The 13331-nt window shown below is 36.5% G+C and overlaps 1 protein-coding gene across 1 annotated transcript in view; it reads right to left on the minus strand.

The window, feature by feature from the left end:
• The window catches only part of SH3GL3 (SH3 domain containing GRB2 like 3, endophilin A3), a 55401-nt gene extending 43470 nt beyond the window's left edge, over positions 1-11931 (minus strand). Inside the window, exon 1 of the mRNA XM_086849618.1 lies at positions 11546-11931. The gene's annotated coding sequence lies outside the window, so the exon portion shown is untranslated. The remainder of the gene's footprint in view (positions 1-11545) is intronic.
• Positions 11932-13331: the final 1400 nt, after the last annotated feature.

Raw genomic sequence — 13331 nt, forward strand, 5'->3', positions numbered from 1 at the left:
AAAATATTATACCACTAAGAAAAAAAGTGTAAAGACAAACACATTAATGAGTTAAGGATCTGGCTGTTACTTGACAAAGGACTCTCTGTAGAGGAGAGGTAGAAGAGAAAGTAAAGGGGAAAGCATCAGTCAACATTTGCTCTGGAAGACAAACTGTTAGGTGAAGACCTTCAGGTTTTTGGAAATGTTTGAAAGAAGCCTGCTATCACCATGTTATCTGGTGCCACCTGTGTCTAGGGAAAAGAGCATTTTTGGCCTCCTTACAAGTAAACATGTTTACGTCACAGACACCTGATTTCAGCAGTTGTTTCTCCTCACTAATTGAAACTGGCAGCAAGATGTTAACTGTCAGGGCCAAATTAGTTATGGCTTAAATTAGTGACATGTTTGTAGACACTTCAGGTGAGGAAATAAGGCCTAAACTAGGATATTGGAGCACCATAAAAGGAATTAAAGCAAGCTCTTACTGTGCTATGGAATTAGGGAGACAAGGCAGCTTTGGCTAATCTTCAGCTTTAGGAATGGCTGGACCAGAGTAAAGAAGGAAGGAGTTTGAAATAAATCGCTGTGGAGGGGAATGAATGGATTATGGAGTTGCTGTGGCTGTTAGCTGTAAAATTGGATTAGATAAAGAACTTTAGTAAGGCTGTATGTCTACAACCTCTGTTTTTTAACAATCCTGCTTGTAGCCTGAGGATAGCAGCCATGTTGTCTCTGCTGAAGTCGTACAAGAATTTGCAAGTGGGAAATACCCTGTGGAAATTTCACTTCATAGCCTAATTGCTCAATGATACAGACAAGGTGAAAATCTAATTAGATTAAATGCCAACTTGCATAGTCCAGGTGTTGATGTCTTGGTGGAGGTACCCTTAAAGACATTCAGTTCAGATACAAGTAAAAGTTATAGCTTGTAGCCAGCAATACATAGTGGTTGAGGAATGTCTAGAAGGCTTTATAATCACGTAGTTATATCTCATGGAATAAAAAGGATAGTTATTCATGGATGAAAATCCTTAAGTTTTATGCAAAGTTAGTGATTTAGTCTATAAAATGAGAGAAATGAGAAATACTACAAAAAATTTTGGAAGTGATTCAGATAAATGCTGATATGATGAAAAAAAAAGCTTCTATTAAAGTTGTAGAAGATAGGCTAGGGCATAGTACTACAAGGACAGAGTGAAAAATGCTTCACAGAGGGGGCCTTCAGGGCAAAAGTTCTAGATATCTGGATATTTAAACAACAATTACAGTTCTACTACTCAGGAAACATTAAAGTGCTTGAGAGGAATTCCTAATGGCTCCAACATGTTACTGAATCAGGTGTGCTAAAATGGACAATGGAATTTGTACAAACTGAGAACTCCTAATGGGGCTCAGATCAAGGTAGTGACTAGAAAACATGCACTGACTACTTACATGGGCATACTGTGCTTAAAAATTAGTCCTGCAAAATTCAAACAAGATAGAGTCTTGGATAAAAGTTAAATTTATAATTCACTTGTATTTCAGTGTAGCCAATACTATGGGAAAAACACTGTCACCAGAAACTCAGTCTAAAGATATGGCAAACAATCTCATAGGTATCTGGTTTTCAATGAACAAATCATCTTACCTGTAACAGCTGAAATTGCAGCAGCAGCCACACGAAGTATTAGGTTTCCAGCAAAATAAAAACTAGAAGTATTTTTAAAATTATCTACAAGCATCTTAGCATTTGAAATTACTTAGAATTTGTAGCCAACTACATCCACATTCATTTGAATGTCTCTTAGAAATAATGAAAACTGTGACTGAAATATAGGTCTTTGGTGGTTACTGCCATAAAAGAAAACATAAAAAAGGGAGGAAAGATGAGTTTACAATGAAACTCTATTGTATTTGATTCTGGGCCATGCTGACTACATTATTAAAGCACTGTTTTTTTAATATTTAGGCCTTAAGGAAAAGATAAATTTCAGCGCATCAGTGATGAAATACATTTCAACACAAGGCATTAGAAGGAGACTTTGGATGTACTCACCTGGACATCCAGGACAAGTGCAACTACAAACAGCAATGACCAAGACTATCAGATGTGATGTGATATCCATTTATGGTCTGTAAAGATTATCAGTATGTAATGAAAGTGCAGATTACCTAGTTAGTTTTCATGTTAGACATCAAAATTGTGGCAAGAGAACATACTTGAAAATTATTGTTTAGAAAACAAGCATTTTGAAAAGCTGATCCTCTAGGAAAACTATGGCACTTGGAAAGAACAGTTGGCCAGTAACCCACTCTACCAGAGCAAACTTAAAGAAAGCCTTCAGAATAAAGCAGGCTCAGATTCATCTAGTTTGACAATCCTAGAAAAAAGAGGGGTTACTAAACTCAATTGACACTGATTTTCATCCAAGCAAATGAAGTAATATAAAATATAGTATTCCAGAGTGAAATCCAAAAGACTGAAAGACTCGGTGAAATTGGTCCCAAATGTCATCCATCTCATCATTTTACAGATGTCACAACAAACTTGGGAGCAATGCCAACAGCAAATGACCCCAACAACCAGAAGAAAATCCTCCTGCAAAACATGCCCAGGATAGTAAGGATATCTCATGTGCCTGTTTTAGCAGCCTTTCTATATATTTAAATGAAATAATTATTTATAATTAAACAAAAAGAATTGGTGATATGAAGATATGTTCATGTGCAGAAGGCAAACAGTTCATTTTTGTTTCTAGAACACAACCAAGCAGTTCTTTATATCAGCACATTCTGCACAGATCAGCTGGCTCAGGTATTTCTGACAGGGCTTTACATTGCAGTATACATTTCATAAGAAATCATGAGAAGCGGAAAAGAACAGACAGTTTTCTCTCCACAGCCAGCACTGGCCAGCACTTGGAAAGCTCCTCATTCCAAACGGCCGCTGCTGGCGGTTAGAGCAGGAATATGTGACCCTGGGGCCAGCAGACACTCTGGCTAACCTACTGCCGTTGTTTAGGATGCTTATGTTTGCTCCCCAGATCTTCTAACTAAATGTAGCCAGTGAATTATTTTTGGCATATGTGACTGTTCTTCTCAAGCTGACTTTCCATATGCGTTGCTTTACCATTATCCAGATCTTTGCTTTTCTTGTCTCCTTCCTGTGTTTGTATTCCACATGCTTCTCTGTGATACTGCACATACCTTCTGTCCTCACTTTGCTAAATCTCTGACTGTTCTGCAAGTGTCAATAACAAAACAAAAGCTTGTTAGGTCTTATGCCATTAAGGAATAAAGATGGCTCTAATTATGTATTTCTTTTAAAAATACATATAAACAATTTAGGTGAGTTGAAAATCTAGACAGAGAATTTTTTTTTAAGTTACATATGCCTGTACTATAAGTAGATACTCTAATTTTAAAAACTCAACAACCTACTTTTTTGTGTATGCAGCTCTGTCATTCTGAAGCTTCTAAAAATTAGCAATCCTAATCTTGCAAATTATACCATGTGGATGGACTCCTGGACAGCTCCAACTTGGAGATGTTGCAACTTTTAGGTGCCTATGTTGTTCCTGTTCTTATTACTAAAAAAAAAATAGTTTTGTAATTAACATACACCTGGCACTCAGTGCTCTCAGACGATTCTAGACTGCTCAACAAAAATTAGTTATGTATATAAATTGAAATAAAGATATGACTGTCCAAAATTACTCCACAGTGGAGACAAACCTGAAAATACTGGAGTATTACTAATCCAAGATACCCAGAGCATTTTTATTTCCTCCTTACTTGCAGTTTTCAACTTGATGAACCATTGGAAAAAACCTGTAAGATGTTTTCTTTTATATAAATCTATTGCCCTAAATGGAAACATTTCTATTTTCTGACCAAATCAGAGAAAACATCACTTAAAACTTCAAATCTCATCGTTGTCAGTGACGCAGCAGTACTTCAGACAAGCTGCTGGTGTGGCTGTCTGATCCCTTTGTGGATGTGTTATCTCCAGGGACTGCATTCCCCCAAGTGCAGATCCCTGCGTGGGGCTGCTCCGGGAGCAGCGTGGGAGCTGCAGTCTGAGCACAGCAGTGGGAACCGAGCCTGGGTGCCAGCGGGAGCTGCTTCATGGGGGTACAGCAAGGTAACAAATCCACCAGGAAAGGCTGGGCTGGAAAAATACAGACCCTTCTTCTACTGGAAAATACCAAAAAGAAATGTGTGGCCATTTCTGAACTGAAATTTCTTAACCTCTTTTCTGGGGAAGAAAAAAAACAACCTTTTGTAAAAGCCTATTTGATTTAAGAGAAAAACAAATGTTGATGGTATCATCAATAAGCACGGAAGGAACATCTCTCTTTGAGATGGCCTTTCTAAAATAGCTATGTTCCTTCATATTAAAGAGTAAGGCAAAATAAACTTTTGATGAGTCATAGTAATGTGGAGAAACGTTGCTTTAATTTAAACAGATGGCACCTGAGTTCTCTGTGCTGCTGATTCGCAGGTGACAAAATAAAGGTACTGATTTTTTTACATACAGCTGCTTGTGTTCATCAGAAAATGCTGAGACTGTCATGGCTGAAAATGCTAGCACAAAATTTGAATTTGAAATGTTGCTAGAAGAGTAGCACTAGCTTCAGAAAGGTGTGAAGGATATTCATAGTAATGTTAAAATTACTGTATCATAAACTACATTCATTCAGTATCAAAGTATCATTCAGTTTCAAAGCAGAATGTCGTACCATGCTGGTGTAAACTGGATCACATTTGCTGTCTGAAATCCAATGTAGGATTTCATGTCACTCTTATTCATGTACAGAACAAAGGCTTAAGTAACATCTTAGTAAATCCTGATCTTTATAACGATGTTTTTCAGTGGAAAAAGGCCACATTGAACAACAGCACATACTGCCTTGCCTTGCTTAGAAAATGCAATGCACAAGCTTTTAAAAATCATTATTTATTCAGCTTTATCTGAGAAAAAAGCATATAATCATCAAGAAATCTGAGTAAAATTTTGCAAGGACACAGATTGCATGTATTGAGAGGAGACAAATAGTAAAATTAAGTAAAAACTCCAGTGGTTTATCTTATCCCATGGGTAAGTAGATGCTTAATTCTATTTTAATTGCTTTATATTGCAGAACAGAAAATTTTATCTACTCTGTGACACAGAGTCCTTATATAATACACAACATTTCAAAGAGTTTGACTGATTTTTAAAAGCAATTTGAATATCAGTAAGTATCTTGTAGCAAGTTTGTGAATATTCAGGCATACCTGAATTTAACAAAACTTTTACAACATAGATGTTGTTTTGCTTTCAGTGTAATTTAATAGGTCTTTTGGGATCTGCCGTGTTTGAACATCTGGGAAACATCACATGTTGTCTGTTGATCAATGAGGCAACAGGAAAGGCATGATGTGACACAGATGTTAAATATGGCAATACTCCATAGACCAACTGGATCACAAATGGGAATGATCAGACTTTGAAAAATCTGATTAAGATTCATTGACTGGATAAAATTCAGCTGCGTTTTTTTCCCCCTCATTTTTTCTAGCTGTTCTTATAACAGTATTATAGTGGGTACTATTGTGGTCAATGAATTATTGCAAACTGGCTTATTTGGAGGAACAAAACGACATAAGTGAAGACTAGGACTTTTACTATCAAATACTTTACAGGAAGATGAATATAACTTGCCAGATCCCTGCTGTCTCATCATGAAGATTAATGTCTACTACTGGATAACTCTGCCACTTCTCGTAAAACAAAGACTATAGAAAGCAAATTTATTGCATTAGTTTAAGCCTCAGGTAATTGACTAACTCCCACTACAGTAAGAAACCTTTTTCTCTTTCATATGCAAAAGAGAAAGTTTGTGTATGAGTTTCTTTAACTTTTACCCAGGAATGCCACCTCCTGGTTACATATAGAAACACCCTTTCAGAGGAAGAGGAGAATAAAAGCAGCTTTCATTCTGTAGTTTCCATAAAGCCATTTCAATTAAATATATGTTAAAAGTGTGTGAAACACAGGCATGCCTCCTGTCAGACTTCCTATCTTGCTCAGTGAAATGCAAAGGTACTCAGATATTTACTTTTCTAAAGAAATGGTGTGGTTTAAAATAATAAACACACCTGACACTGACTTTCTGTAGAAACAACCTTAAAACTGTTGTATCTAAAGGTAGCAGCTGAATCAATATCAGGAATGAAAATCCGACCTCGCTGAAAGCTGACAGAACTTTTGCCACTGACTTCAGTGGGGCCTAAACTTTCAGCCTGTATTTTTTAAAAGTTGCTCTTATGAACTGGGTTCAAATTGTTAGATGTTTTAAAGGAAACCAGCTGTATTTTCTGCAATTCTGTGGGCACAGGATTTTAAAGAGGAAACTGCAAAACAATGATGGTAAAGGTTTTCAGAGTCAGGGATCTCTCCTTCCCTATGACCAGACCAGATTAACTGTTGTTTTTATTCCTTGTATTTGTCCAAAAATAGGCTTGTTTGGTGTTGCTACTACAGGAATATATTACTTGAAACAATCATATTATTATGCTGCAATGGATTCCCGAATCAAAGCAGAATTCTACTCTGGCTGCTAGGATGATATACAGACAGCAGGACAAACAAGCCAGGGAATTTCTCTCACCTGGAAAGCAAATAAGAAGCATTTCTGTGCATGAAGAAGATTATTTGGGCAGACAGCAAATGAAAGCCTCTACAATTACAGATTATTTTAACTCTACTGCATATAGCTTTCTCTTTTGGTTTTAGGTTGGTTTTTTTTTTACCTAAATACTACAGCTGTGTGATCTCTTGCAGACTTAAAGTTATCCTCAAGTTAATAGATAATAATTTCAGTTAGCCCAATCCTACACCTAGATATTTCAGAGGGAAATAGGCTCCTTATGGTTCTGCCCATCAGTTTCTTTACTCCATCAAGTATAACAGAGCAGAAATGGAAATGAATGCTTCCAAATCAATTACCCTTAATGGGGACACTGGACTGCTTTTAATTTGCCAAATCTGTGATTCTAAAATGTTTTAATGTTGTCAGAAAGGCAGTAATTTCAAAAATTCAGTGAAACAGCAGCTATTGGAAGAGGTTAAAAAATAATGCTGTTGTATCTTAATAATGGATATCTGACATGTTTGATAAACATTTTTTGTTACAATTAAAAACTTCCTATTTAAATACAGAAGATACAGAATGGAGATTATGAATTTTATTCTTTTTCATTTTTAAAGTTATATTAATTGTAATGATTTTTGATAGGCTGCAGATGTGTGGCTCTTCTACAAAAAAATAAAAATAACATGAAGCTTTATCAATTTTCTTACTCCCTTCTTTGGAGGAAGAAAATAAAAGACAGATTAAATTGAGATTAAGCTGTATCTCTGCTGTTCCTACAGTGCCATACTTGCATGTCTTTCCTGATGTGTCATCTTGAAACCCAGGCAGTGATACATGGAAAGCAGGTACCCACTTACTCAATCCATCTATACAAATGTCCACAGAGTTTGTTATTTCTCTCGGCTGCCTCCTGAGAAAGCTGTAAGAAGCCATTTATAATTTTGACATGTATATTAAATTTTGACAAATATTATAAGTAATGGAAATCACATTTGTGAATCCTGTTATTTTTTTTTTTCTTTCAACTTTGACTTAAAATATTACAGGGCTTCTAAGATTCTTAAAGTACCATGCTTTCTCTTTAATGAGGGTGATTATGATCATGGTGCCAAAGAAATGACAGCATGTGTTGGGTGACTTTGTGGGGTTTTTTTGAAGAGGAAAGCAGGGTTGAGGAGACAAGTGCTCAAGGGAAAAAGAGAAAGATGTTCCAACATGAAACCGTTCCAACAATTTGCTCTAATATTAGTGATACTATCTTCTATCTGTAGATGGCAGTGATCTCCCACTGCCTGCTTCAGGAGGAAAGGGGGAATGGTGGTGGTGATGAAATCCTGAAATTAAAAACCACTGTGCAAAACAGATGTGGGGAAGAGAAGTCATAAGGTATGGGAAAGTATATGCTATATTGTATTTCGTTTGTGTGATGAGAAGATGTGTCATGCCATTTATAATCTATAAATTTCTGTACCAAAGGATTTTGAGAACAAATTCCAGAATACTGTGTTTTGAAATTTATCTATGATTAAAACCCTTTGTTGGCTTTCTGGACTTCTTGTACACACCTTATACACTTTTCATTATTTTAAACGTGTTTATTCAAATAATACCTGCTGTTTTCCTTCCAAACCCCTCTGGGTACTTAGCTACCTCCTTCATCAGTTGTTCAGCAGGTCTATTACCCATTTAATTTTTAGCTGTTTTTCTCTTGACACTTGCATTAGTTTTCACTTTCATTCAAATAAAATGCAGTAAACAGTGTAAGTCTATCTGGATATACTTCAGTGAAGGGTGAGATGTGAAGCTCACTGAAATCAAAGAGATCTTATTAATTTCAGTAATCTTGTGATCTTGTCTCTCAAAATCTAACATGCTTGGTGACCAGCAGAGATAATCTTCAAAATACAACATAAAGTCACTATTTTCAGTTATGGATTGTTTTTATCTCAACAGTTCTGCCTGAAGAATTTCAAAATATAATACTTTCATGAAGATCAGACTATAAAAACTACATTTTAAAAGTTCTATTTCGAGTGTCACATGGGCTTCTAGCATCAGATTTTGAATGGAATCTAGACACACAAATGCAGATGAGATGTTTAATAAGATTTCAAACACCATCTAAATAGCATTTTAAAATTTGCTTCTGAAGTTTATAAATATCAAGGAGATTTTGGGTATTGTGGGGATGAAGATGCCTACAATGCATGTATATGCACAGTGGACACAAAGTACCTAAGCCAGTTATTTCTTAAGAGCCATTGTTTTTAGTAGAAAGTGAATCACTGCAAAGACAAAAAAAAAAACCCAACAAAATATTCATCTGCTTCTAAGGCAACCCAGCCTAGTGTAAATGGTATGAGCATCAGATAGCTTAGAGTGACTTTGAGACATTCCTCAGCAAATCATGAGCAACTCTCTGTTTCAGGCCCTTCTATTTAATGCTAAGCCATTTCATTCCTTGCTGCAGAAAGATTTTGCAATATCAGCACACCTGATCTGCAGCCACTGTTGTTTTGCTGCAGTCGAGCAGAGGCTTGTCATTAGTATGACCAGTGGCAATTTTGACCTCTAGTGCAGAAAGCCTGCATAAATTACTGTGCATTGCCTAAATCCTTTTTGGAAAGCTTAGCTGGGAGTTTTTCCTTCTGCACAGGAATGTATCACATCCAATATGTTCTGGAGCAAAAAGGACACACACTCTCCATCCCAATGGCAGGGTTTCCACACCTTCCAGTAGTAAGATAAAGCCATCTACCCGGCATCACTGTATTAAAGCTTTCCATGAATGAATCCTACATTTTCTCCTCTGAGTTTTGTCACCTCTTTCTTGCCATGCCAAATGGCTTTTCCTCTTCTTTACTGACTACACTCTTCAGTTCTTTGAAAAGCAGCAGGAGTTTCTCTAACTGATCTGTCATATTGCTAAACTGCAGTTCTAAAAATTAATTTTTTTTAATGAGTGAATGGTTAATCTTTATATTTCATTGTCAGAAAAATAATCTATTAATATGTTTCCAGTAGTTTCATAATATGCATTCTAAAAAAAAAAAAAAATAAAGGAAGGAAAAGGCCAGCTAAGGAATTGTGTATGGCCTTATTACCTATTATTTACAGATCCACACATGTCTATATCCATTCTTTTCCCTCACACCACTGGCAGGGCACAGTACAGAAAATTCATATTCTTCACCTGCACACATTGTTGTCCATCCAAAAAAGAAAATTGTGAGATATTAAATGAAACCTATGTTTAATATCTGTACTCATGCTCTAAATACACACGGATCCCTTCTTTGGGAGTTACTTTTGGTCACTTCACAAAAATGTCAACATTGGAACTTTGCAAGAAACATTTAGTGAGCTGTTGGCTCAGTTTGCTTTATATCTACTTCCAAGATTATTCACAGTTTGAACTCAAAGTGTGCAGGGACTCAGTGGAACTCTGCCATAGCTTCCAGTGACACTGCCTGACTTGCAGTGTTTCTGTCTATCCTTCCTCCCTTCTGCTTCTTCCCATTCTCATTCTTTTGCTCCCTCTATTCATCTTGCTAATTCATTCCACATGCCCTTGAATATGTACCATGCAAGCTGCTGTTTTGCATTCAACATTTGTTTATCCTGGGACTTATCACAGTATCTGACAATCTCATAACTTTCACAGATTTTTATCCTCCTGAAGCCTTTGTGAAACAAGGAAGTGTGTGTCAATTTACAGGTGGGGAGTGGTCACACAGTAGATTAAGTGAGGTGCTCAGAGCCCTGCTTAGCCGTGGGAGCTCTATTCAAGTATTTCTTGGCTCCTGATCTGCTGTATAGATTGAACATTCCTGTCGAACTACATCTCCTGCAGTGCACCACAGTCTCTTTTCGAAGTGAGGACAGGCCATTACTCCAGTATTTTTGGCTTCTGGGAGATAGAAATTGGCTGGGGAGACTCTTCTTACATTAGAACAGGGACATGAGACACAAATTCAGAAATTTCAGAAAATCCCATTGCAACTTTTCAAAATCAAAATTAATGGATGGGTAGAAAAGAGAATGTGTGTGGGAATGGGTTCAAATGTCTGAGTGTCTGACCTACATTTCCATTCCCCAAAAAGAAACCAAAGCATCCTAAAAAAAAAAAAAAAAAAAAAAGAAGAAAAGAAAAAAAATTCATGCAAAACAGATATTTTACTCATAAACAGTTAATGATCTTGTTAATGATCCAGTTAAAAATGCTGGCTTCTGAAGAAAATTCTGTAATTGCTCTAGTTGTATCATAGACTGGAAGAAAAGCATGTATCTAAGATTTTATTAGTTATCTTGTCCTTCTCATTTCACAGTATCTACTATAGATGTAGCCAGCATGCTTTTTGCAATAAAATTCACTTACCTGTACATCCACACAGCAAGTCTCTTAATGCTGGTCCTAAATTAATTTCTTTGGAGTTGTCAAAACCTAGGACTGTGTATTCATGTTTTACAGCTCAAAGGGGAGGCTTCCAAAGCAGTGAAAGGAAGCCTCACATAAGGACTGAGGCTGGCAACACGTGAAATTTGGGTGCCAGGTTTTTAAGTATTCTGATTTAGCCACGATGTGAAACTCCACAGTGAGCTCTACAAATAGCTCTGCTGATACTGAGGTAGTGACCTCTGAGGCTTTCATGTGACTGTGCTGCCAATGGGTTGTCTGGTCCACCGGGGTGCCACTTCCCTTTGATTTATCTTTGAGTCTGAGGAATTATTTTTTTTTTCCTGTAGTAAGAAAATCCTATTTCAAATTCATTATTAGAGCTGGCCCCAGTGAATAAATCCTAGTAACTAGATATTTATTTTCCATGGATATATGTACTGACTTTAAAACAAGCCTCATGCAGATAGATGTCTGGATTTTCTTATTAATTAAGGGAGTTGGGGAAGGGAAGAAAAAGGGGAATATATAATAGCTCACTTACCTGAGGAAAGCTGTGCAGCTGGGTGTGATCTGTTGTATAATGCAGAAAATATGCATCTAATCAATTGTACTCTCTTGGAACCTAAAACAATTGGTTTATAGCAGACGTTATCATACAAACTTGGTGATAAAATAAACATTCTGATTACTTCTGCACTTTTCTGCAGACCAAATACAATCACTATATAAATTAAGTCTAAAAAAAAAAAAAAAAAAAAAAAAAGAACAGAAAAGTAACAAATTAAATGTTTGTGGAAAGCTACTCTGGTAGTGAGCCCATATCTCCTATTCTTAGGATTCAAACTGCTTTGCCTAGTGAAAATGTTTCAAAACTGGCATGCAGAAAGAGCCTGAATTCTGCTGCAAGCATAACTTCCACTGAACTGTGTAAAAATAAGGCAAGATACAATGTCAACACTAAGAAGAAAAGGTTAAGTTAGAGTCCTTGTAAATTTGATGGGTATTGCACAAGAAAGCCTTTTTTCAGAAAAGCAGTTTAGTGCTTTCTTCTGTTCAGCGTTAAAAACATTGCAGCAAAATCAAAAGTTTCTAGATCTATCAAAGAACTGTGAAAGTAGCATTTCTACAGGCTACAAAAGATATTTAAAATCTTATCAGAAATCTCATCAGGGACTTGTTCTGCATGCTGAAATTTTGCAGAAATTGGCTCTATCACCTCTATGCCCAGCTCCCTAAAGTCACCCACAAAACTAGAGATGTATTTTAGTCAATGCTCAATGTTTTATACTAGAGAGAGGCAGTAAGGAGAGTAGTGTCATCACCACCCTCTCAGCAATTACAGCTGCGGACTGCACAGTCAGATGCTCTGCAAGGAGCTCAGTCCAGGTAGTTTCAAGAAGTGTGTTTCATGCTAAGCACTAAAAATAACCAGTATTAGCTGTTCATACTCTGAATATAACACAAAGGCTATTGCACCTCAGTGGATTTTTCCTCCAAAACTTCCTCAAAAATTATCCTTCTCACAAAGGAAATCAAAAATGCAGACGGTGTGCAAAGGCTGGCAGACTCCCATACTGAACTAGGCTTGAGATGATGCCAGTTACTTCCATGATGGGGTTTTTCCTTATTTTTTTACTCTCTGAGCAATTCTCTTTCTCAACATTTTTGTTAATCTATTTTTTTCATCGTATTTTCAAGCACATAAATATACAGAAGCATTTTACAGGAGTTCCAAAGCTTCCTGAGAAGTGACCGACGTTTCTAACTCTTGGAGTATGTGCACTTAATTAAAAAGTTCTCCCTTTGATATATTTTCTCTAAAATAATGGAAAAAATATCTATGTTAAACAGATCCCCATCCAGGTATGTGTGTAAACTTGAGAGAAGAATGCAAGGGAGCTATTTATAAAAGGATGAAAATATTAAGTATTATTTATTTAGTGCCAACTATATTCTTGGTTCTTATCTGTTCTTACAAGCAGCACTCTGTTCATATATGGAAGAAGCAATCTGAAGCCACATCATCTGAGCTACAGTAATTTTGATATAATGGCAATGAAAAGATGCCAGCAAAGTACCTTTTATGTGTATGTTAAACTTAGCTTTGGTTGACAGTGTGCCCACTGCAAAACATACACAGTACCTATAGGAATGATAAACAGAGCTTTCTCCAAAGAAGATTTTATTCACTTCTGTTGTAACTTAGTTATTCATTTAGTGTATAATTTAATCTATCAATTCCTTATCTATAAAAGGGATGCATCAGGACTTCTCTGAGTCTTGTCCAGGCACATTTCAATGTCTTCTGAGACGAGCTATCCTGCTAC

Source organism: Cyanistes caeruleus, chromosome 13, assembly GCF_971803275.1.
Source record: "Cyanistes caeruleus chromosome 13, bCyaCae1.hap1.1, whole genome shotgun sequence".
NCBI classification, from domain to species: Eukaryota; Metazoa; Chordata; class Aves; order Passeriformes; family Paridae; genus Cyanistes; species Cyanistes caeruleus.